We start from the raw sequence: 27,891 nt of genomic DNA, 5'->3' as shown, positions 1-27,891 counted from the left end.
TATCATTATCGCTCTGTGACATTAAATTGGCATAGTTGGCAGGATAATGTCAACAGGGGAATTATTACAGAGGCACAGCTGTAGCCCTTCTTCCCCAGGTGGGAATGGGTGAAAGAGAAGTGGTTTGATGCAGCAGAGCTTGTAGGAAGAGTAGAAAAACATCATAGAAATAATTGAGATGGTAAAGGGACTATGTATGCCATCCTGGCTGCCTATTTAATTCAAGTCCAAGATCATTATAATTATTCTGGAATGTTAGAGAAGCGTAATTTAAAAAAGCAGTTAGGAATAGGAGAACTGAAAAGAGAAAGAGAAGGAATGCATCTATTTATTAGAACAAAAAAATTGAGATCATGCTAGCTCAAGAGGAAAGACCCCAGTATTGTCCCAATCCAAAAATTAAATGCAGGTGCAGATCCCAAGAATTGGGATGGGGTCATTTGGGGAGACCCGATGAAAATAGTTTTGAGGAAATAGAGGAATTGGAGGAAAAGGAAGTGCAACCTTTTATTAAAACAGTGAGGCATACAGGTCCACGAAGTGTGAACCCCTGAACCACCGTCCATACCATCCCCTGGGCAGGACCTGAGCTCAGTGAATTACAAGCTAAATTCTTATGTAAGTCAGGCAAAACAAAAAATATTTGTGCAGAGTTTCTTCAACAGGGGGCAATTGGATACTGTTGACTGTTGACGAGGCTAGGGAATTTGGGGGCCCCAGAGTGTTTCTCAGTGATAGGCCAGCAAGCGACCAGTCGATGATGTGCTGAGTGGCTTAGTGGGCTGGGGGTGTGGACCCCAAAGAGCAAGGGGCGCATATTACTATCTGGATAAAAGGACTGTCAGAGTTAGCTGAAGTAGTACAAGAGGCTGCTTGCATCCAGACAATGTATGAGAGGGAGTGGCACAGGGCACCGATTGCCACGCTGGTGGACACCAGCCACTTTAGATCTCTCGTTAGAGTGCTACCAGATGCTTTAAAAATACATGTTCAGTCTCTTAGAGAAAGGATTCAGAGGGCCCTAGAATGAAATTGGCAAAACTCTCAGAATCCTCACGGGCACTTACTGTCTTGGCCGGAGACGTTACACAATATATAGTCACTCATGGGAGCGAGGTGGGATGGACTGATCTGGGCAGTGGTGCAGATGGGAACAGGAGGGTTCGGCAATCCAGCTGAAACCCTCACCCCAGATGGCTTCCTCACAGGGAGCCTGCACCTTACCAAGAGAAGACTGAACCTATGATCCAAGAAAGAACAACCTTTGGTGAAAGGCATTAGCATTGGGAGTACCCCGAGTGGCGCTGCATGGGCAATCTACTGACCATATCCAGGAACTGGTGGAATTGCTATGGGGTAAAAACAAAGACCAAGGGGAAACACTGGAAACCACCCCTCCCCACAATAGAACAGGCACAATTAACCTTTTTGTGTCCCTGTGAGGGGTACTGAATGAGTTAAAAAAATAGAAGTCACGATTTAGGATTCAGGCTGCCCACCCTGAATGGTAAATTCCTAACAATGGTCTGCCGACAAAGAACCTTATATATATATCCTTGTTGTCCAAAAGCAAATAAGTTTAGAGCTCTTAATTGATACAGGGACCCAAATTAGTGGTTGCTAAATTCGATCCTCAAGCGATCACCCTTGGTGATCCATGAAAAGGCCACGATAGGTAAGTGGTGTGCCCATCTAGAGGGAGTTAGTCAGTTACTGACATTAAGAGAGGGCCTGGTCAAAGTCTCTAAGCTCCAACAACCTGTGAATCTGGATCTGGTTTTGCTGGGTTTACCCACTCCCGCGTGCATACAGAGTGATAACGGGTCGCATGTTTGTTCTGTTTTGGTGTTTGAGACATAGCTCCTCTCATGAAAGACTCTGACATCTTCTGTTAGCTAAATTTGTGATAACAATGGTTAACTCTTGATTTCATCCTCTTGTAAAATTTCACCCAAAGAAACATTGTTTACCAAATACAAATGATTATTTGCTGCATGCATCTATTTTCTATATTTTCTCCTCTCCTTCAGATTGCTCTGAAACTGATGCATTTGCAGAAGCCCAGTGTTGCAAAAGCAGAAATCTGTTTTCTCTCATTCTTAATGTGTATTTTAAGGATTCTTTTTTTTTTTCAAGAACTAGGACAGAGGAAATCATCTGTGTTCTGAACACCAAAGATCACACGAGGCCACTAGGAAATGTCCAGTACGATTGCCCGTGTACGGGATGAAGGAATAGGTGCATACGTGCATAATGTCAGGATCTTTTTGACTCGCACATAATCTCTGCTTAAGCTATGGTGATATCTTTCAGTAAAAACCCAACTAATTTACTGCAGAAAACCAATATGAAGTATTTTCTTTCTGTTATGGCAAATCTCAACATTTGTAGCAATCATTCAAGTCTACTGCTTTTGGACATCTAGCCAGATTTTGTAAACCCAGATGATTCTAAATTTTTCTGGATATTTATTTATTCTGACCTGCACCAAACTATAAATCCTTTTCAGCTTATGCTATATACTTTTTCTTTTCATTTATTCTTTTATAATGGAATACTACAACTTTTCCTTCTTGTTATCCACTGAATGAAACATTAACTATATATATTCTGGTTACAGATAGGATTGAAACTATCTTTTTTTTTTTTAATCTAAAAATGTCACCACTACTGAAAAAGTATCTTTTAAGAACTGTTTACTGTGAGACAGAGAGGTGTTAAAAATATTATCATTCATATAGGTTTTGAGACTCTCCAGGGCGCAAGTAGATTTGAGACTGCAATTTGATACGTATTTGTACTAAATGAAGTCTACAGCTTATATCAAGCTGTAGGTTTCTTTTAAAAGGAAAATCTATACTTGAGGGGTTAAGGCTAATGTGACAGTTTCCAGCATTTATTTTGTCATATTAGAAATTCAACCAGAACACTAAAAGACCTCTTGAAATCTAATCCAGTTTGGTTCATTTATTGCTTTCAAGGCTCAAAGAGATCATTAAAAATCAACACGGATTCTGGGCACTTTTTCATATATGCAAACTTTTCCCAAGGGCCTTTCCATATTCTAGTAAAAGTTCTTTCCGAGAAATCCACTCAATTTGACTCAGTGAGCCAGATGTCTGTGCTCTTGCCTTCATTAGCAAAAGCAGTGTAGTATTTTAGTTACTGCTGCTGTTACTGCTAACATCAGCATTCACAGAGGAGGAAGAGTTTGTATGAGAGAAGAGTGGATTTCTGAAGTCAAGTAATGCCATTAGAAAGTGCACTAAAGTTCAATTGAATTCTCTGGAAGGGAAATCCTATAGTATTATCTGCAGTGCCTGTTAATCTCTGAGGAACCAAAGATTTGCACACCTTTGAACGTTGAATTATTCCGAATTACACTTGGTAAAGATATATATATACTAATAGCAGTACTGGAGAAATGATTCCCTGACAATAGCAATAATCTGAATTCATCTCATGATCCCACACAATAGTGGGAAGATGATGATGATGTTGAGAACATTGCCAAACTCATGAGTGTTAGCTTACTTTGCTAATTCCCTGAAAGGGTTCTGCTCTTTCTCAACTTGGTACTGAAATTGCTGAAATCGGAATTACATCTGATTTTTGACATGAATGTTTACCGAGAGTGCCACTGTTTGTTTTTTCTTCACTGTAGCTGCAGAATACATGAATAATGCAGTTTTAGAAAAATACAAATTATACTGCAGTCTGTTAAAATAATGCCCCTGTTAAAAATTAAAAGCAAAAGGCACTCAATTAGATATGTATGATTGTGTGTGCAGATGAGGGATTTGAGGAAAAAATGTATTTTCTGATAGGGAAAAAAAAATTAAACCTGACACATTCAAGGATGAATATTGTCGAGCTGCTTATTTGGCCTGTTTGAAAAGGGACCATGCATTGGAATTAGAAGGCTGAAGTTGTATTTTACCAATAACTGAAAACTCAGAAGCTATTTCTAAAGAGTAATCTGGATCCTTCCTCAAAAATATAAAATTTTGACATAATAATTTCTGATTTAGGCGCCCAGGTCTTTCTTCTCTCTTGGTTAGTCTTTGGTTTTGTTCTTATTTTTTTAAGTTTGTGCTGTTCGAAAGCTTTATGTCAACACTAAGTGGTTTGTGCAGTGTCGGCAGCTGAAAGGTCAAAAAAACAAAACTACACTTTTTTTTTTTTTAAAAATTATATTAATCCTGACAACTGCCTCATTGTTGCATGACAGATGGTCATAAATCCAGCCAACGTTTGGTCACGGATCACATTGTCCAAAACTGCAAAGCAATCATTATTTTTACATAAAACTTATTGCTTCATTTTTAGACTCATATTTGGTGCCTACAGAAACGTGAGCAAAATGATGAAGAAAATTATTCTGTCCAGCCTGCCAGATTTTTGTGGCATCTTCATTCTCTTGTTCTCTCCTTCTAAGCAGATTCTCACACCTGTTACCAGACTGTTATGCTTGTCAAAAACAATAAAAGCAAATCGTTTTAATTGTTAAGAACAGTCCTCAAGGCAGGACCATTAGGGAATCCTACTCATCATCCAGCTGGTCGCCCAAAATCTATTTGCTGCTGCGGTCTGTGAGCACAAGATTCTTTTGCATCCCGTGTTTGAAAGCTGCTTTTTAATTTCGGCCTTGCTTTTTGGAGGACAAATGTCTGTCATACTTCAAGTGCTAAATTTAGTCCCTAACAGTGAGATCTGTTTATTTTAATGCTATTTCAACATTACTGAAAAGAAATGAAACTCATGCTATGTCAGTTTGCTCTCGTAGTTTCTCTGCATTCATAGTTTTGACTGGCACGTTGAATAAAAAATTTTCCTCAAAAGCATGAAACAAAATTGTCACATCTTTTGGCAGAAATATGAACATCTCTAAATGCATTCGGTGAAACCAAAATAATTTCAAGATGATGAATGTGGTTTTTGAAACTTCTAAAACTCCAGTAAATATCAATAAAGTAGGACAGTCATTGGTACTCCGCAAAAATATATTTCAAAAGTGAATGTTTTAGAATTCCTACCTGTTTTAAAATAATGGCAAGTACATGGTTTTCGTGTTTACATCTAAAGGAAAACTGGCAGGTCAGGAAGTGGTTGCAAATATATATATATATATATATATGAGAAAAGTACTTCATACAATCTGAATAGATAATTGTTCATACTGCATTTTAAATTTTTGCCTAAAATACTTTTGAAATAATATGCTCTTAAATAGCTTATCATTGGCTAGGAGAAAGCATTTTTAATTGTCTCTTTCTATCCCTCCTTTTACTAAGTTCTCATCTAGTACTTTCCAAAAGTTAAAAACAGAATGTGTAAAAGATCCTAAATGAGTCATTCCCTAATGTAGCAAGGAGGTAACTTATGCACAGGGTTTTTCACAATGGCAAAAACTAAGCACCCACAGATATGTAAAGTTCTGTTAGATGCACTGGCCAGCTTCCACAAAGTAAGTGCATTAGATGTATTTAACACTCCACGTGGAAAGTGCTATATACTAGAAAATGCTCCAGACAGCATCTGGTATGATGTCTATGCTAAGTAACTAACATTTCTGCTGATTACTGTAAAACCCAGGAGAGAGCTTATCCTTTTCTGCTATTGCTTATAGTAACTATAACCTAAGAATATGCACAACAGAGACCAAAAAGACTTCTGAATACAGTAAAACCTGTGCTGCTTTAGAGCTGCCCTCCCAATTGACTTAACAGCATTTCTTGTCTCACTGTTCTTTCATGACGGAGAATTCTACTTATGAGATGCATGGAAGGTATGACTTTTAGGGCAGCTGTTTAAGTGATTGCTTAAATACTATATCTAGTAGAGGAATGAAATTGTTCTGCCATTCTTAGGGACCTGTACAGGCTGTAGGAGTGGACCAAGAGGAACTTTTAAGAAGTTCAACAGTGACAAAGGCCAAGTCCTGCCACAGCTGTACAGGCTGGTGCCTGCCTGGTTGCAGGCAGCGCTGCAGGAAGGGACCTGGGGGTCTTGGTAGATATACAATGAGCATGGTGTTCCCTGGCTGCAGAGACATCGAGGGGAGGGATTATCCCTTTATACCCAGCACATATAGCATACTACATCTGATTTTGAGCCTCCAAATACTGGAAAGACATCAACAGGTCCCTGATCTGGTTCCTGACATCAATAATCCCTAATCACCCTACGCCTCTAGGGTGGTCAGGGACTGGGGCATGTGGCCTATGAGGAGAGGCTGAGGGTCTAGGGCTTGTTTGGCCTGGAGAAGAGATGACTTTAAGGGGACATAACAGCAGTGTGCCAGAACCTACAAAGGGCTCTCAAGAAGACAGAGCCAGGGGTCTGTCTTAGGGTCTTAGCAGGGTCTTCATGGGAGGATGAGAGACATTTAACACAGCAAGGTCTGACTGGATGTAAGGGGAAACTTTTCACCACTAGAGCAGTCAAATGTTGACCAAAGACAGGTTGCCCAGCAGGCCTGTGCTGTCTCTTGCCCCGAAGGTTTTCAAGCCATGATTGATCAAAGCCCTCTGTAACCTGATTAGACCTGACCTCCTTTGAGTAAGACGTTGGACTAAAGCCTTTCTGAGATGCCTTTCATCCAGAATTATCCTACGAAAATTCATAGTCTTTTGCAAAGCATTGAATGTTCCACATTCCTAGAGTATTTCAAGAAGTGAGAAGCTCTGGATGCCAGGAAGTTCCCTGTTTCAAATGTCACCTCCCCAACAGAAGCTGGTGATTCTGCTCCTGTTATTCATGCTGACTCATGCTGTTTCTGAGTACTTCCACTGAAATTAGTACGGTTACTGTCAGAATAAGATATAACCAGTGAGAAAGAACAGCAGGACTAAGCTGTCAGTGTTAGCTAAGCCTTGAGAGGCTTATCACTTCCTCTTCAGTTGCGAATTAAATGACAAAAACTTAAAAAGCAATAGCACGTTTTAAAAAAGCAAACTGTTTTGCTTACTTTACATTTTAATAATACCTATGATTTGGCAGGATCATTGACCATAAAAGAGAGGAATGTTGATTCTAGCATTTTTTCCTTATTCAGAAACTGATCTGCAGTAGAGAAGTACAGCTAAACTGAACAATATCTAAATTGTAATTACAATGACAAGTAGAACTTTTCTTATTTAACAACTGTTTTCTATCATTATATGATTTGATATATGGCTAATAAAGTTAAATTATGCTAGAGATATATAAAATTCACCCAGAGACTCTCCCATATTAATGTGCATCATAATTTAACTTACAACACACGTTCACCAGGGTAGAATTCTACTGATTAATATTTGCCATGTAAACTGCAATATGCTGTGAAGAATGAGTCTTACTGATTGACTGCATGAATGAAGTAAATAAGAGTCCCACCTAATAACTTATCAAACAGATAAGTAATCGTGTGGAGAATTTACAAGTGAAAATTAATGTCTGCTACAATAAAAATGTGTCCAACAGTAAAGCAAAAAGACTGTTCAGTGTTCAGTCATTCTTCTGGCTTTTTCACTTCTTTTTTACTAGAGATAGGGATTTCAGGTTCTTTGTTTAATTCTCACTTTGTACAATAAACAGTTGGGGTTTTTTTGTAAGGCCTGCGTTAGAATGAACTGTGTTTAAGTTATAATGAAATCCTGTGGGAGAATTCTAAATTCCAAGTAAAATGGAATAGCATGAAATATTAAGTTTGAAACACAGTTGACTTATGTGATAAAATCCATACAGACAGCCTAAAAATTCAATTTCAATCTGAAATTGCTTAAAACGACAGGATGACAGCCTTACAATACTAGCCTTAGCTGTTGTGATCCCATCGCATTAGAACTATTCAGGAGACTATGTAGAACTACCCAGGGAATTTATAGTGTCTAGTATCCAGTATTGTGCTATAATTAAAACATATCAACATAAAGGCTCCCTAAAAAAAAAAGATTATTTGTTTCTATTGGTTTTCTTGTGGTGTATAGTGCTGTGGATGTAGTCATACTGATGATGGTGTACTCTCTCTCTTTGCTTCCTATGTGACAGGCTATATGCTCTGTTGACTTTTAGTAAGTGAGGATGTGAGCTTTTCCACACTGCTGCTGCCTCCATACTAGTAAATCTGTACCTGTCTGTATATAGGAAATGAGATTGGTACTGTCTTGTATGAATTCTGAAAATTAATTTTAAAAAATTGCTTATTTCTTAGTTTTTCTTAGTCTAATCTAAATATTAAAACATTTGCTACAGTTAAGACAGCAGTTTGATCTTGTGACTCACATGAAATGTATAAACACTTCAAGAAGAGGAAGAATATTGTCAGAATGTTTGCTGCATTACCTCTTTAAACGCAGTGTATACTTCTTTTGATACATACATCTGGAGTGGGAGGAATAGTTATCCCCATGAGCTGCACTGAGAACACTGGTGCTGTCTCTGCGATTAATATCGCCCTGAAATCTGCAAAGGGTTGTCCCCATTGCCCATGAGAAAGATCACTCATTCACATTTCTCATTCTTTTGAATGCAGGATCGCAACTGCTTAGAACTTGCTCCTATATCAGAAAAGGAACTGATTTAATGTCATAATATCACTACACTATCATTCTTCACGATCTCACATGGTTTATTGTTGAGGAGTGCAGCATCTGGAGCGGGTGATTTCACAGGGAAAAATTGTTTAATTCACATAGTTTAAACTGATTCAGGACTGAAGAGGTTTATTGCCGCATAATTAATTGGTAATCAGTGAACTATATATTGAGGGTCAGTTTCATAATTGCAACAGATAAGCCACTGTCCTAGACACTTATAAAATGCCTGTATACACCTACACAATTCTAAACAACCTTCTGTAACTAATCCTTGAGTTCTGCAAACACGCACACACACACGATTACATGCACACCCACCCCCTCTCAGAGGATGTGTGGGCCAAAACCGCACACTCTAGCTCCCCACACCACCTCTTGCAGTGCTCCAATGCACACATACAGTAAAAAGAACACCCCATGAGGTGACATACATACTACCGAGGTGTGGGTCCCTCTCTGCTGTGCTCTGGCACGCTCATGCCTCCGACAGGAGGTGACTCCATCAGACATGGACAGATGCCAGCAGGGTGACTTCTGGCAATGTCAAAACAGATTTTCATTGCTGCTCTGTTACCCTCTCCTTTGTCTCCACCATTGCAACTTTTTATTCCCTTTTTATACTTCTCAAGCTGAGTCTATCTTTGTTTCAAAAGGCTTTTGATATTCCCCTGGTTACTATGTAATCTAAGTAATGTTTTCTTCCTCTTTGGTGTCACTAGGTTTGGGGAAAATGCCCTCCTAGACAGTTTTGGATGGTCCACTCTACCACACACTTGGCACACAGGTTCCTATCTTACCAACTGCTGTCATCCAGGCCATTTAGCACAGAGCAAGGACTGCGCAGGTTAATCTCTTGTGACTTGTTTGTCAATGACAATAGTCCTGTGTCCTGGTCCAGGGACACCTGCTAGAAGTTTGCTATCCCTGCTGTAAGTTCTTAATATAAGTCTTTAGTTGTATGCTCTGTTATCAATGGCATCACAACCCTAAAAGTATAAGAATGGTGACATTGGTTCACAACAACAGTCTATGTGATCAGCAGCAGTTGCCAACAGCAGATGCTTAAGGAAGAATACCAGAACAGGGCAAATGTAGTGATTCTTCTTGAAAATCCTGTCCCAGCCTCTAATATTGGTTGCTAAACCACAAATAACATCTTTTTAATCTGGCATTCCTCAGCTGATTTCTCTTTCACGACTATCTTTAGCTCCCCATGAACCCACATTCACTTTTATCATGTATAGCTTCCCATGGCAAGGAGCTACATAGCTTAATGACATGTTAAGAAACATCTCCTTTTGTTGCCTTCTTGTATTGCACAGGACAATGAATGGCTGATTGATATGTACCCCTATCTGAGCAAATCACCAACTTTGCAGTCTGTATCACAGTCAGTTGTTTTCCAGGCTGAAGAATCCTAGTCCATTTATCACTTTTTAAATTTTTCTTGCTGTCCTGCTCTGACCCTTTTCAATTCTGTTGTGTTCTTTTTGAGGTAGGGCACCAGAAAAGCACAAAATATGCATAAGGCATGACTGATGTGTAAGAAATTCCCAGACGCTGCCTCCAGATTCCTGATTCTTAATTGTTCTACACAGCAAGCTAAGCACATGCTTGCTCTTGGTAGAGTTCAATATTACTTGGCCATTGCTTTTAGTTTCCTTTTGATTACTTATTCCATTTCTGGCAATGGAGAAAAGAGTTCCTGTAGCTAGGAGTCTCCTTGTGATGGAAAAATCATAAACTAGCATAAGCCATGTGCTCTGTTATCCTTTCTTGGATTAAATACATTGGTTACCACAACAGTATATCTTATTTGCATATGTTTAATAATGCTATCCTAAAAAATGGAATTAATAAGAAGTTTAGTGGATTATTTGATTAATTAAAGATTGGGGGAAATATACATATTAAAATGTTAACTTCACAGTTATCTATTTTTTTAAAAAAACAAGTATAGGTGGAACTCAGTTGTGCAAAAACTGTTGCAGAAATATTGCAGATTTTCAATATAAAATAAAATAACAGTGTGGTCAGCAAGCTCAGCAGGCATGAATCTAATGCTAGAATGGCATCTGAGAGCTAAGGAAATTGATTTGTGCTATGAACTTTTGCATGAGTTTTCAGACAAGCAGCTTTGGAAGATGAGTTCAAGTGATCATTTTGATCATTTTCTATCATTTGGAATGTAAGTGAATGCTGAATAGAGATCTGCCTTCTTCATATACATTAATCATTAAATTGTTAGTAAACACAATTCATTCTTAGTCACTGTCAAACTTCTGGCTTTTGGACGAATTTGTCAATTTTCCTTGTCTTTTTTACATGTGGAATACTGGGAAATCAGACTCAGTACTTACAAGTGGCCACAGCAGTCTCTCCCTCTTTCTAAGAGGTCTCCTCAGGACTGATGCATCGCTAGTAGAAAATATTAAGAATTCTAGCTGCATACTGGTATTTTATGTGGGGTATTCAATAGAAGTTTTCCATTACAAATGGAAAACAAACATGACCTTCCCACATCTATATATTTTTTCAGGACATTTCCTTTCCCTTTTTCTTTCTCCATTGTAAATGGAAAACAAATATTTCTTTCCCACATATATATGTATATATATTATTTTTTTTTCAGAGTTCAGATACTTCAGATACCCCTGTTTCTCTCTCCAAAATCTCTACACATTTTCCTAATTATTTCAACTCCTGGCACCTCTAAATATTAAAATTGTCCAGTTTTAGAAGATATTTTTTCATCTGAAAATAATTTAAGTGTCAATAGATCAAGAAATGCACACTGCCTAACTAAAGCTTTTATTTCTCATGGAACATTCACTTAGTGTTGCATTCATCCCGTAAGCAAAAGAATTCCTTTGAGCAGAGTAATAAGCCAGGGAGTATTGCTACTTATAATCTCCGTTCTTTTCTCTGGTACTTTAGGTTTCATTGTCACAGGTGTTCAAAGTATTCTGTTATTTGGTAAGCTTTAGGGAGCTTACAAAGATTGGTTAAACGATCTGGCTTTTCTTTTTTTTTTTTTTTTAAACATAGAAAATGATGCAAGATGTTCTGGTGGACGCATGGACATATGTACAAGGAATGGGGCAAAGCATCAAAACTTCCACGACGGAGAAAAAGACAATACTAAACTCAAGAGAGAATGGTCTTGGGAAAGCATCTCTGCCTTCCTCTGTAGGCTACTGAGTGCAGACATGGAAGTTTTAGACTCCTGCATGATCCATTTACAGGTACCCCATCCAAATGCCAATGGAGGGCAGGCATCTTGGCCTAGACCTGGCAATGCAGTATTAGTGAAGCCATACTATCAGAAAGATGGGTTACGGGGGTAAAGCTGGTGGAAAAACTACCGCTAGTGAGTCAGAGAGAGATTTTGCAGAAATGCTGTGGCTTTCACTGTGGCGATAAATCCATATTTGTCATTAACCTCGAGAAGCCTTTTCCCTAAAAATGCTTTCTTAGAAAGTGTTTGTTGGAAAGTTCCCTTTGTTAGTTTTCAAGTGCTATTGTTAAAATGATAAAAAATGCTCTACTCTGTATGTCAAAATGAAACATTCATCCAGCCCAAGTTGATGATCTGATTCCATAATAGTATTTTGGTTACTGTTTTATGTGAATTCATTTCACAGTTGAGAATGATGGGAGGAAGAGCTTCCTACTAATTTTTTATGCCCCTTGTATTACTTATTCCACCAGTCTAGATCTCATTATGACGTTTCACAATTTTAACTTGTGGCAGATCTTTCTTAAAATTATGTACATTACATCAATGATCCTATTTATCCTATCACTGCAAATGATACAAAGATATCAGTGCATGTGTATTGCTGTGATCTTATGGCTATGGATGCTTGTTCATGTTAAATGTTACCTGAATCTTGTAATTTTTATATGGTCCTCAGGAGGATACACTAAATTTAAAAATTGCCTGTATGTGATGCTAATTTGGAGGAGAGAACACAGAAGATTTGAAAAGTACATGAAAAAATTGGTGGTGTTTGGTTTTTCCCATGAAAATCTTGAGGGGGACTCTGTGCAAAGCACTTTGCTACATTCTCCAATCAATGGACCTAAAATGAATGATTGTTTTAGATCTTCAGTTTGCCATTTTATCATAGCCTTATGGTCCCTAACTAAATTATCAAAACCCATTCCTAGGCAGGACTTTAAGCAGTGTGAAATTAACATGATGGAAAGTCTTAAGACATCGTAGATCAAACTGCCTTTATTTGTGTGAGGAAACATCATCTATAAATTGCGATCCAAAGAAATATTGCTCTACATGTCTTCTTTCACACAGTAGGCATTCTGTAATGTGTGAAGAGGTTTTCAGCAGAATCAGTTAAACCTTTAGACCAGAAGTTCTTTGGCCCCTGATTCCATGGTTTTACTTCTTATTTCTAGAATACTGTTTTTCGAACAGTCAGTTTCTTACCAGGATTAATTGTGCTGTAGTTTTGTAACATTGCATACAAGTACTTGCTTTTCTTCTTGTAGTTCGTGGGGCATGGCTCAGGCTGTGGAAGGTTGGTTGCAGTGGATCTCGTGTTCCAGGCCCCTCGTCTTTTCTGGCATCATTCAGAGAAGACATCCAGGCATAGGAAACGTGTAGATGTTCCCATGAGACATGTCAAAGAGCAAAGAAAGTCATCTTTATTTTTAGGTCTTATAACATAGTAATAGTAAGAGCAATAGCAATAGTAACACTAACAACGATAATAATGATAAATAATGATGGACCTTCATTAAATTAATTCTTTCTGTGGCTTACACTACATTACAATTGATATTGTGGTATTTTGTAATTCTTTAAATCCAAAAAGCAACTCCCATTAGGATAAGTTTGCTTAGGAATCTGACTTTGTTTTCACTATAAACAAATTGAAATTACAAATAATGGGTTTTGCTGATTTTATTTTTTTTTTAAGTCAGGTGAGCACATTAGAATCATAACATATATATTATATAATATGGAGAGATTCTTAATGTTTGAATTGTCTGCAAGGGATTAAGCTAAATATGGTAGACTGTGTACAATAAAAATTGAGAAAATAGAACTGAAACTTTGAGACTAGATCCAGTTATTTCTTATCCGAGATTTTAGTCCTAATTAGTGTCTAATAGTTATAGTTTGACCCTGTGTAGGGTTTAAGAAATTTATCTCTACATTTTATTTATGAATGTAGGTTAAAAAAAGAATTTTAGAAGAAATGTTTATCATTCTAAAAATGCAAATACCCTCAGCTACTTGTTAGCAATGCCCTACAGAGCAACAAATAAAGAAACAAATAAACTCAACATGTTATACAATGCTATAGATAATATTAATAATTTTGGCTACAGGCATTACAAATTAGGAGGATAGAATTTTCCCTGGGGAAAATAGCTTAAGGGGTATAATAGACTTGGAACTTTCAACAGTGTGAATAATGAATTATCCAATTTTATCCAAAACTGAAACGCACATCTTCACTGTTCAACAAATAAGGAAACACTAATTCCCTTTATCATCATGGACAGTAATGAATGGGGAATTTAAAATATGAAATGGGGATTAGACAGGGTAGAACTATTACTCTTAAAACTTGTTACACAGTAACATCTTCATGTTTTGTGACAAATGTTGATTTAGTTTTACATTAAATGGTTTTACAACATGTTAATTATATGTCCTGTGTGAAGTGGGATAGCAAAGGAATGCTGTCACCCTACTTAGACAAAGCTAAGGCCATGGCACGTTGCCTCTGGACAATGTCTGTGCCAGGAGGTGGTAAGTATAACAGTGGAAGCACAGGATGAAACCTTAAAGGATTTCTTGCTTTTCCTATATGACAGGTCACTAAATGCACACCAAATTTGGACAACACAAGAAAATAATTGATTTATACATTAGGTACCGTTAGTACACATGTAAGACAGCACATCTTCAAGTAATAGTCTATATACAATTACAAGTAGAAATTTCTGCAGGGAAGTAGTGGTTTGTTGACGTGGTCTGTCTGCTCAATGCCCACCCAGCTGCTCTCTCACTCCCCTCGCTCACCAGGACAGAAGGAGAGAAAAACTTGAAAAAGCTCATGGGATGAAATAAAGACAGGGAGATCACTGACCAATTACTGTCACAGACTCGACTTGGGGAAAAATAGTGTAATTTATTGCCAATTAGAAATAAAGCTGGATGATGAGTAACAAAGAGAAAACCCGAAACATCTTCTCTCACCCATTCCCTTTCCTCACAGGCTTGGCTTCACACCTTTCACTCCTGACTCCTCTACCTCTTTTTCCCGAGCAGCGCAGGGAACGGGGGTCTGCGGTCAGCCCACGGCAGCTCCCCTCTGCCGCTCCTGCCCCCTCACACGTTTCCCTGCTCCAGCCCGGGCTCTTCCCAGGGGCTGCAGGGAAACCCCCGCCCCAGCGGGGTCTCTGCCGGGGCCGCGGGGGCATCTCCGCGGGGGCGCCCGGAGCCCCTCCTCCCCTCCTCCCGCTCTCCCCTCGGGGCTCGCAGGGCTGTTTCTCACCCGGTTTCCCTCAGCCCTGGCTGCCGGGCAGCGTTTTGCCCTTTCTGAGCCAGGCTTTCCCCGCGGCGCCCGCCCGTGGCTGAGGGGCTCAGCTGTGCCCTGCGCTGGGGCCGTTGGAGCCGGCTGGAACCGGCTGTGTCCGGCACGGGGCAGCCCCGGCCCGGCGACACAGGGCCACCTCCCCCCCGCGGCCAGCACCTGGGCACCTGCAACCGGTAGGTAAGTACACAGAAAGGAAAACTCATGATTTCACAGAAGTCTATAAAGGTAGCCATTAGCTAAAATTTGAAAAGCCACATATTTGTGTGAAGTAGCGGCTTTTATTAGATTTAAATAGCGTACACCTAGTTGGCTACTCGCCTTTTTAAAAAATGTCTTAAGTTGATTTTCATAGAGCTCTTTTCCCTAGACAACAAATAGGATGGACTGTAGCAATGGCTTACCAGTTGTCAAACTGTTCCCTGTGAATCTCTAACGACCTGTGGAGCGTTTGCAGCAGCAGCCGTCGCCCTACGGCGCTTCGGTGGCGCTGAAGAAAGAGTCCAGGGAGCTGTAAAAGTCAGGAAAAAGGCCGCCTTCCAAGGCGTAAGGAAGGAATTAGGAGGAAAGAGGAGGGAAAAAAGCCCACAACAACACACTTGACAACAAATAAAACTGAAGCGGGATGAGGATATCGGTAGGAGGCGCAGGAGGGGAAGGCGAGCCGTAAGGTGTCAAAGTGAACGAAGATCAGACAGGAGAGGGAGAGAGCAGGAGGGCAAAAAGGTTTGCACAGAATTGCACACATTTACAGTACTTTCCTAGCATTACTTCTCAGTGTAAGCAGTGGGTGTCTTTGTCTAAGGACACATTGCAACTGCAGACTGGAAGGGCTGTGTCCCACCAGGGAGTGGGTTTTCCAAGACGTGATGTGTTTTCTGGAAACATCCACAAGCATTTGGAAATTGAGCTGCATGATTCAAGCTTTAGAAGAATGGAAAAAGTCAGTCTTCGTAGTTGCAAAGTAGAAGTCATGTAATCCTAATTATTTGCAAAGCATAACATTTTTTAAATTGTAAGCTGTTAGTCCTTCAGGGATCTTTGCCACCAAGCTATAGAATCATAGAATCATTTATACTGGAAGAGGCTTTAAGATCATCAAGTCCAATTGTAAACCTAACACTGCCAAATCTATCATGAAACCATGTCCCTAAATGCCACCTCTACGCATGTTTTAAATACCTCTAGCATCATTTAATGACACTCATCCAATGGGAGGCAGGGTACCTTTCCAAAAAGTATAAGGGACGTCTCGTGTCGCCTGTCTGAACCCCACACCACTGGAAGGCTGAGCAGTTTGACCTCGTGAGAAATAGGCTCATCTGAGTTGTGCTGAAGGCACGAATGATGGTATTTCAGACATGGCAACACAAGCAGTGTTGAGAAAAATCATAGACTTTAAGTATGAAATGTATTTTCTTTAAATGCAAATGGAAATTCCACAATGTGGAAATAACACATTGTACTTCACCACAAGGGAGTACGGAAAGATGCCGAAGTGTGTGTGTTACCCATTTTAGTGTGAATACGTGTTTTTGAAAATATTGTTTGTTAATTATGGCTTTTTTATTTCTTTAAAAGTACTTTGAATTTCCTTAAAGTAATTTCAAATGTTACTTCAATAACGTTTCTAAAATACAAGAGATTTTAGTAAAAGAACTACGTTTTTGGGAAGGTGGTTTCACAGTATGGTATTGCAGAGAAATCTAGTATGAATGGCTCATTTATAGATTAGATAATTTTGTATGTTTTTGATAAGCTTGCTCTTGTGTACAGACACAAAATGAATCTCCTGCGTCTACAAATCCTGTTAATACGATATTGATTACATAATTTGCCTTCTAAATTTTGCATTTGTTAGTTGTAAATAATAACATTGTTTTGAATCATATCTCCAAATGAAGGGTAGGGAAAACAAAACAATGTCCAACAAAAACAAGCAAAAATTACATCCAGTCAAGTGCCTCTGGCTTAAGTGACAAAACAAGAAATCGATTGGCTGAAATAGTCAATCTTGTGTGTTTGCACTTTCTATTAATTATATTACAGGGGAAAACCATGTCTCAATCATTCCTTCATTTTCTACGTATTATTACAAGCCAGTGACAGCAGTGATACCTATAGCAAAAATATATTAGGAGAAAAATGGTACATTTATCTTTGGTTCTGTGGCATACTATTTAATTTAAATAATGCTGGAGCATGTGTGCTAGGCTCTGCTAATGATTCACTGATAAAATTGAGAATTTGGCTATTCCATTCTATAATTAGATACACATGTGAATGCTCTGTTGGCCACAAATTGCAAACCTGCGTTGCTGCCGACCACTTGTCTGCTTGCCATCAGTTTTGAGCCTTTAAGAGAGAGTATATGGTGTTAAATGCACCCTGTTGGCAGCTGGTTCACAAGGTTCACAAGTCGTGGTTCCCAATTGCAATGGGTCTCTTACTGTCAGTTTTCTTTGTGAGTTGAAGACTCAAAACGGTAACTGTAGGGAAGCAGAACAGCCTCAGTTGCTGTCAGCTTCCACAGGAGACAGCCTTCCTTAGGCCTGTGAGGAAAATGCATCATAACATGCAGACTACAGATGTATTTAATTTGTTCTTTTGTATATGGAAGATAGAGGCTGAAATGAGAAGCCTCAGTATATGCAGAGTCACACAAGTACACGCTCATTTCAAGAAACAAATGTTAAACTTCAATTGAAGAGTGATGATTGGCTCTACAACTTTTCTCAAAATGGTTATGTATTAACACCAGGTGTTTGATTAATCTTAGCTATAATAAATTTCTAATTTACATAACTACAAACATTAGACTCTGCTCATTAGAGGAAGGGACGTTCTCTATTACCATCCATTGATGGAACAAACGAAATGGCATCCATATGTTACCTCTACGTTTGTTTCTCCTGCTCCCCTCCCCCCCATTTCCCAAAAGTATGAATATTTAGCTATTTAAGTGAAAGTAAGATTTATGGAAGGTAGTATTATTTTCAATATCTTGCAGCATTGGAAAATGTTGGCAACAAATAAAGACATGAACTCTTAGGAGTCAGACAGCAATTCCATTTTCTGCAACAAAACTGTTTCTTGCTTTTTTTTTTTTCTTTTAATAGAACAGTTATTAAATATTAAAAGTTGAAATTGTTTTTCAAAAAAAAAGACCGAGTCCCCAATTTTCATTTCATTTCACCTTGTGAAAGCCCTGAAAGCACATTAGGAACTCATGCACTTTCGTGCTCCCGATCTGTTCCACAGTATTCAGTTTGTTCTTTTACAAACACAGATGGCTAGAAATAGATGGATTGAGACTGATCCCAAGACTGATGGAAGGGTGTTTTTGATGAGGGAAGATATTTTCAGGGAAAGGAAGTAATTGCACCCAGTCATCGCCAGTCTTATAAGAAAACTCTTATGGGATGGGACACTGGGTTGGTCAAAACTTTGAGTTTGGTCTGTTTAGACAGCGTCAAAGAGTTAGTACCCTTAAAAGACTGGAAAAGCTTTTAGAGTCAAAATCCAGGTTTTTTTCTGGGACAGAAATACAGGTGGACAACTTTTTAGAAACGTAACTCAAAATGACGAGCTAGGAGTACATAAATAATAAATTATTTGTAAATAAAACTTCTCCTGTCCCTCTGTACTTGAGGGATACTTTCAGATTTGCCCTCTGGGTAGTCAAGACCTTCCGGGTGCTGCAAACTCTGCCATCTCCTCTGTGTCTCCGAGGAAGGTCTCTCCCCATCGCCACCCATAAGGCCTGACTGTGTGTCTATCATGTGCTGCACTTTGATTTTCCAAGCTTTCATCTGTGCTGCAGTCTCACTACTTGCTGGGCACTCACTTACTCTCTGCTGTGTATCTTATTTGCACTTTTGAAATGTCTCTTCCCTGTGCGCATTCAATTCATTACAACGTGCTCTCCAGACCTAAACTCATTACTCAATTTTTAAAGAATTATCATATAGTTACATAAACAATTAAAACGCATGCCATCTTTAACATATCCTTATTGAGCTGTTAAATATTGTTGGATGGAAGGGAAGAGAACAGGAAAGAAGGGGAAATAAAGGACCATGACAGTAACACAGCCACTATTCCTTTTCTGAAGGGAAGCTGCCATGTAACTCCCTCACACTGACATGTCCCACGATAGCTCTTGGCTTTCGTGGGTTTTTTTGTGGGTAGGGAGAGGAGCATGTCTTAGGACCTTCTTAGAAACCTCTTCTCCACGCTTTAAATCTTATGTGGAAGGAGGAAAATATTTAAAGAGATAAGGGCCTAAATCATGTCCCACTTTAGGACATATGTTTCCCAGCAGGGACAACCAGAGGTAGCACAAGGTCTGGATGTATTTTTTACGTCTTTTTTTTTTTTTCCTCTTTGAGATACTCACTTTTACATGGGTATGATTACTGTAGACTGCTAAAATTAGTTCAATGCTTAATTATTATGACACACTGATAGACATGATAAAATGCTCCCTGGTGCCTCAAGCAGATTCTTGCCAGAAGATATTGGAGAGATTTGACTGTGCCCTTTACAACTAAGAGTCACATTTATGTCTGCACAAAATTGTTTGTGACAGACTGAAGTGAATGGTTATAGGCGTCAGAAGATTGGATGTGCAAAATCTCCGTAAATGCAGCTAGTAGTAACATAAAATGTAAGAAAGAGCTAGGGGTATTTCCTTAAGGTTTTCTGTAAATTGACTTGAAAAGATCTAGGTTTTACTCCCTTGCAAATATTTGTTTCCCAAAATGCTATCACTTGAACTAAAAATTATTTCCCTAAGGCTACCATACATTTTGCTTCTGAGAGCTAAATATATGCGAAGAAGAGAGTAAGCAAAAATCCACATTCTTAAATTCTTCTAATTGTTAACAGTTTGTATTTTTCTCAAGAACCTTCACACTCAGAGACACATCTTCAACTTTAGAGAAACAGCCTGAAATTTATCAGAGGTCATCCTGGTGATCCTACAGTTTCTGGTTTGGTATTTGATTGTGGAAAATGATGTTCATTGGAATTTATTACTCTGACAATTACATTTTTTGTTCACCCTACTTCTACTTATCATGTCCTACCTCATCATGTGCGGGATGAGCTAGTTTTATCCTGAGATCAGATCTTTCAGTAGAGCCATCTGTGTTGCTGGGCTTGTAAATGAGAAAAAAAGATAATTCTTTCTAAAAATCTGAAAGCAAACTGGAAGACTGAAGTGGCTGTAGGCAAAATGTTATGTGCAGTACTTGTGCTTTAAATGAGAAAAGGAGTATAAAATAAGTGCTATGGAAATTCTGTCCCAATAAATTTTATTCTGGCCACCTCTACCATTTGGGGATTTGGAATCTCTTTCATATGATGGAGGACATTTTCTGTAACCTTGCAGAGGTATTATAAAGATGAATGCATTTATATTTTTTTAATGAGGAATTCTGATAGAGTGATGAGAAATCTCATATCTGTTTGGACTTTTAAAAATTTATTTTTAATTTTCAAAATCTGAATATTGCTTATGGTTTTGTGTTTACTATAAATGTATGTTTTGTAGAAATCAGGTTTAAGCCCTCAAATGGGTACATTTAACCTGAATAATAGTTGATGATTCAGTGGCCTTGAATGTTAACATTTGTGTTTGCTTTAGTGTGATGGTTGTGTAAACTTCGCATCACTCCAAGGGACAGAAAAGAAAAAGTTTTAAAAAATGTTTTTATGTTTCAGGACACTGATAGGTTAGTTTTCACTCCAGAATATTTTCCTCACCCTTATCGACAACCAGAACTTCAATCTGCACCCTCCCTTTACAATTATGCACAAGATATGCTCAAGAAAGAAAACTATGTGAACATATTTTTGAATCTTAGAATAGTAATTTTGGCAAGTATATGCAAAAAATCTGTGTGGAGTTCTCTTAAATTATTACCTTAAAAAAAGGAATTGTTGTGTTTTTCCAAATGAACAGCTTGTAAATAAATAAATAAATAATAATTGTACAAATTTTGATGCATCGTTTCACTAGATTTTATTGTTAAATGATGTTCAAAATGGAGCGAGATTTTGAACAGGAGATTAAAAGTTACCTAGTTTAATTTCATGCATAGAGCAGCTACAGTAACTTCCCTCTGATTGTTCACTGATGTTGACAATTCAAATGTTCTTTTAAGGCAAACAGTATTTACAGATGTTCTTGTGACAAAATGTACAAAATTAAGTAACAGAAATAGATTACCTCATAGAGAAGATTTGTATGAGTGTTCTGGAACATAGCTGTCAACTTCAGCTAAACTATTACTGAACTGACAAGAAATGGGAGGCTGTGACATCAGTATGGCTGGGGCTTTCTTTTTAGTATTGCTGCTAGTAAATTCACGTTTCTCTAAACTGCTGTGTTCTGTAGTCTATTAAGGGAAACCAAATACTTTATCTGTACATCAAACATAATCCCCTAAACCCAAGTAAAGCTCTTCTATCATTATGAACGTTGCAGTGGCAATGCCACGACATGTTCTTTTTTACGGTAAAAGTTTAATTCAGTGTGCTATTTAAAAAGAAGGAACATTACATATCAGTGCCATAAACAAGGTACTGAAATGAGAGGGCCATGTACATGAGAGGAAGTGATTAGGGCATGCATGGAAATCAGGGGTCTGCCTCTTTAATTGCAAAGACTAGCTGTTGTGGGCAAACCTTATGATTTGCTCATCGTGCATCTGAAACTTCATAGAAATAATTCTAAACAAACCCCTGTGAATCCAATCATGTTAAAGAATTGAAACAATGCAAGTTGAAGACAGAATTTGAAGGGAATTAATCTGGAAGTAAGTATAAGCCAGTATCTAATAGACTAATGGCTTTTTTATTTATTTATTGACCTTGGTGTTTCTGAAGAGTCTGCATTTTGCTTCATCACATGGATAGTTATATGTATTTTAAAAGTACAAGTGCCTGAGAGAAGGGAGGCAGGTCTTAGATAGAACTGTGTTAGTGAAACAACTCCAAATTTGCAAATTAAAAACTTAGCAATTCCTTTTACAGATAAGTGTTCATCTCCTCCTTGAAATTATCTGTGGAAATCATTCTGTGAACACCAAAAGCGTGGAATATGAGTCACCATCTGCTTGAGTGAATTGCCAGCACACATACCCTATATACCTAGGGATAAGATTTGGTTCTCTGAGGTGCTCTTCAATGCCCACAAGAATTATAGAGTACATTTTTAAAAACCTTTCCTTAAAATAAATAATTAATTCCAATAAACATGGCATGTCACTGCAAAATGAAAATTCTGCCTGGCACCCAGGTTTACTGGTTGGTTCCCACAGGGGATGACATCAGGCAAGAAACTTTCTTTTTTTCATAGTTCGGTTTGCATAGGTATGAAATACGAAATAATAATGATCAATTTCCTTTATAAGCTATTTTGAAATCTCTTGGTAAGATCACTGGATAAAGTTATAAAGGAGAATAGCTGCCTTCATTGTGAAGTCCTTTTCCATTTCTAAAAAAAATTTTCCTTTCTTTGCATTAATCAAGACACTAATGCTCTGGAAATATGTGCAAGAATATAATTCAATTCTTTGTTGTACTCATAAATCTGAGAAGATGATTTAAGGCAGCTCAGAGGCATTTTCGCTTTTCAGTCTGCATTTCCTTAATGTAGGTTCTTCCTGAATAATTTCCATATTGTGCAGATTGTTAAACATACTGAGACTTTGCTTGCAGTTACCTAGATTTCCATCAGAATGTCTTGCCAATGATACAGCTGTAGTACATCAAAATGTAAAAATAAGCACATAGACTTAAATTCCTGCACAAATCATGCTCCAAATAAATGCGTTCCCATGATTTTTGTGTGGAAAAAGAAACAAAAGTTAGGCCAATTCTCATTACAACGTTGTAATTCATTAGCTTTTGATTAATGAAACTTAGGTTTCTTATCTTTAGGATTCAGTAGATCAGATAATGTTACAGTGTTATGTAATGGTGTTTCTTCAGTAAAGCCCGGTTCATCTAAATATACAAAGTTGGAACCAGTAGTTCAGTCAATCATTCTGGTAAATGGAGAATTAGCAACGCTAAAGTCAGGTTGCCTTCAGAATATCTCAAGTTTAGCTTAGCATCCCACTCAGAATATGTGAAGTTTATTCCACTGGGGTATTGCGTGATTGCTATGCATGCTTCCACTTTGGAAACTTAAAGAAGAATGGTCTTGTTCAAGTATAAGTACTCATTCTGTTCATGGTGGTTGTGCTTTAAAGGAAAAGCAAGGTATATGTTATTGTTGTAAACTTTAGGGCAAATAAGCCCTTCCATCCTTTTTTTTTTTTTAAATTTGATAATTATTTGAACTTTACTCTGTCTAGTTGTTTTGCTTTTATGTAGCTAGCAAATCAGCAAACCATTTCAGTTAACGTTTCTGATACTACTTGATAAAAGAAAGCTACTTGTACAAAAATGTATTTACTTAATTTACTCTGCATTAATATTGGTTGTAGGGAATTTCTACAATTGTAAAATTGTTCTTTAAATATGATTCAGATAGAAGTTACAAATGTAAATACTGCAGCTAGTTTTTTTAAGAAATTGCTAGAAGGGTGGGTTTTTTTGCTTGTTTTGCTGAAATTTCCACTATGGTAGTTTATAGCTGTTCAGGATACATATGCGCATATTCAAATATGTGACTGACAGACTGCTAGAAATATGACCTTTCTCCTTCGTTTTGTTTTTTTTTTTTCCTTACCTGAGAAAGTCTGGTGTTCTGTTATCTATAAAGATCAGTGTTGTTGAGTGGAAAAAGATCTTAAACATCGGTGTTTCTTGTCTACAACAAACAATGGGAGGACTTTTGTCATGCCGTCTCCAGGGCTGGTGCACAAAGATCAAGGAAAATACAGCCTCATAGCAGCTGCGATTTTGTTGCAATGTCTGTCCCTCCCCTGTCCAAAGGCTGAAGAAATACTTTTACATAGGACTAGAAGGGAAGTTGTGGGGTTTTTTTAAATGTTTGTTCTTTGCTGACTGCAGCCTAAAATGTCTCGGAAACTTGGCAAGAATATCTTTTAAATCAATTAGGCCTGGTTTCCTCCTGTCTCTTTTGAAAAGCGGTTTAATGATTTCTCTTTTCTGACAGCTGGAAGCCGTTTTCTAATTTTCAGTTTGAATGTATCCATGGCTGTCTTGAATCTATTGGTCTGGTTACAAATAGTGTATTTCAGTTCATTTTCCTTCATTTGTTTTTAAACCCACTAATTAGTATAGAGAAACAACACTCTTCTCTCACCCCTTATTCTTCTGGTCTTTCGTGCTCCACTTGAGAATCTGTCTAAATTTAGTCGCCCTTTTCTGTACTTGTGTGTATTTATTTCCATCATTTGCATTCTATGTGTAATCTCGTTTTGTACAGAAATAAATTTGCTGATAAATCAAGGGACTATACTTTTAGTTTTCATGGTAACATCACCTTATCATTCAGATTCTGCATGATGAAAACATGAACTCATTATTCCCTTTTCTTTTACTTCTATGTCATAGCCCAAGTTACTTAATATCTAAAGCATGGATGTGTCCAATTTGAGTTCCTTTACTCTAGTTATCAAGCTGTTCCTGCAGAATAATCCATTGTCTGTCATACTGATGACGTTTCCTAGCTTTTTTAACAGATGTAATCAGGAAGCTCCTACTTTTATGACCAAATAGCTAATGAAAATATTAATTACAACAAAGCCAAAAGCTGCAAAATAACTTTCCACTTGCCAAACAGGTTCTCCATAAACTCTTGCTGTTTCCTGTTAATCAGTTACTCCATCATAAATACTTTGACTAATATTTATAGGGTGTTTTTTCAAGTGTTCTACTGAAGTGCAACAATCTCTCCTATGTCCCTTGTATTGATAAGGCATGAATTTACCTCTATTTTTATCAAGGAAGAATGTTACTGTGAGAAAGTGACTGCTGATGTCTACTTTTATCTTTTACATAGCCCTGAGATGCGTTCCTTGAAAGGTTTTTCCTGTTTAATTGCCATTGTCTCTCTGTCGCTGTCACACTTCTCAAAGACAAAAAGTATGTTCTATCCAGTTGAAAATTTTTTAATGCAATTCAAAATGACAGCTTCCCCCAGACTTGAAAATCTTTAGTGAACAGAAATTTCACTCAGAAAAATGACTGTATTTGTTTCATCATGCTTTTAAAAATTATTTTAATAGGTCTCAGTCTTCCTAACCTCCTTCCTATTAATCTAGAGAATTACTCTAGTGTTTTGACACAGCTTTTCTGTAAACAAGCAGACAGCTGGTGAACTTCTCACCAACTTGAAAATTTTTAATGGGTGTTTTATTTTTTTCATCTGTAGTATCGAAAAGCTTTCACCAGTCAAGGAAATATAAACCCTGAAGGATAATTGCCACTCACTCAAGCAGTAACACTCTGCACATCTATGAAATAGTAATTCAGTTCCTATGTGGACATGTATTAGACTTCATTGCATGCTTTGTTGGTAAAAAACTGTAACAGCAGACACTGATACATAGTGTAGATCTTTGCAAATACCCTTGGAGACAAATACCCTGGGGACAAAGCAATACTCCCCAGATGAAAATCTTGGACAAGTAACTAACCTAAATTTATAAAGGATATGGCTACTGGATAATGTGAAAATATCACTGCATAGTAATGTCATTCCCAGGTCTTTTAAACAGTGAGCACAGTAACCCATGTGTACCAGATGTCTCGCACATGTTTTCTGCATCTCTTGGGTTCTTCCATAGGTGTTGTGTGCAAGCTGGCTACTAGTACAAGTGATACCCTTTAGCAAAACATAATTAACTCTTCTCCAGACAGTACCAAGAAACTTCTTGTTCACTGTTAAATCTACTACAGAGAAGAATTTATGCCACTGTATAGTGGGTTCTCATTAAGAAATGGGTTTTCATTATTTTTTACTTCTTGACTTGTTGTAGATTGCCAAGAATGGCATGCTCACAGATATTCTAGGGTAATATCTGCTGTTTTGTTGGGTGATTATGGCACCCAAAGGCTCTTGAGGGACTGGCTAGGATTTGTGACTTCCCACTTAGGTCTATGAATCACTAGGGTTTTGTTCTGGATTTAGGTCAGCTGTTAGTCCGAATGCATCACAGTGCTAGACCAGCAGTAGAAGTAATCTGGCATAGAGATCTGCCAGGGTTATGTCCTTTAAAAGAAAGATATTGAAACTAGTTAAAACTGCAAATACTTTGTTCATTGACAATAACAAATCTTTCTTCTAGAAGTGAGTTGAGTACCTGTCAAAAAAACTTGTGATATGGTTTTTACCGTGTGTAACACTTGCTTACTTGCTGGAGAAGTAATTTAGATTATGATGTAAACTAGAGTTCTATACAGATTAGGTTTGGATCTAATTATTAGCTACAGATTTATTCCTTCTCAAGAACCATTTATAACATACTTCTGGATGTTGTGTCTGATATTTATAAGATTTACAATTTAAGGATTTACAATTTAAGGAAATGTTTACAATACATCGGTATAGATACTAAAAATAAAGGTACTTACTCAGCTCAGTTCTGTCACCTTTTCTTTCCTAATGCCTGAATTATACCCTCTCAGCTGTTGTGAAGTCATATTTTGCAATAGTTTGTCTTCTATGTATTCCAAAATAGTTTAGGAATTCTTCATTAAACATGAATTACATGCCACATGCATTATACATAAAAGAAGGTTAAATACAATGAGCATGAACAAGAAATGATGAAGAAGGGTAACACAAGCAGTAGAGTGCCAGGAGGAAAATCCAAAAGAAAACTAAAAGACAAGGGGAAAACCCAGGATGCATAGATGAAAACTTGGAATCAAGAAGTTTTTCTCATTTGCAACATCTATCCCAAAGCAGACAGAATTTCAAGTGTTAGAAAACTGTTAGGTGAAGTTATCCTCTACCTATGAAACTCTCTACAGATTGAGAAGCAGCACACAGATACTAAGCTGACTGAAGAAGTAACAGACTGACAAGTTAAATTCCCAACTTTCATTTAAAAATTTTCTATAACATTATATTTGTGTTAAATTTTTTAAATCTTAAAAGTGATTCTTCTCCTAACAGACAGAACTTACACAAACCTCTTCTTGACTCAGCATTTTCTAAAATCTACTGACAAAGTGAGTACTTGATCTACTTGTCTCTTTTCTGGAAAGTCTGTAGTCTTTCTGTTGCTTTAAAGAATGGAAAAGAAAGAGAATTTTAATAATTTCAATCAGATTTTTCTAAGAGTACCTTTAAAATAGTGAGATAAGTAGTAGATGAAGTTTAGCAAGAGTGTATTTTCAAAGACAGCTATATTTAAAGTTTCCAAAACTGACTGTCCTTATGTTTTGAATTTATTTAATAGGGAAAGAGCGACAAGTTTTGGTGTTGGCCCTTTTTATTCTTCTGTTCCTGTCTGACAATCAAAATATTTAATTATGAAAACTTACTACATCATATTTGACATATTTAATAGCAGAACATGAACGTAAGCTTTTATGGATTGTAATGGTAATACTATAACCGCTGCTTGATTTTCATGAATTTTGCAGGAGAAGTTGTAAGAATGTAATGATAATTTTGAGTCCTCTGTCAGATCTATTTCTATGTATTTAGTTACCATTCTTACTCTATCCTGGGGCAATGGAGCTCAGCAGAAAACCTTTTGTTGACTTCAATGAATATTGAATTGGGTATTATATGTGGAACA

The sequence above is a fragment of the Chroicocephalus ridibundus genome, chromosome 2 (assembly GCF_963924245.1).
Source record: "Chroicocephalus ridibundus chromosome 2, bChrRid1.1, whole genome shotgun sequence".
NCBI classification, from domain to species: domain Eukaryota; kingdom Metazoa; phylum Chordata; class Aves; order Charadriiformes; family Laridae; genus Chroicocephalus; species Chroicocephalus ridibundus.
The sequence above is the reverse complement of the archived record's forward strand: the minus strand, read 5'-3'. Positions refer to the sequence as shown.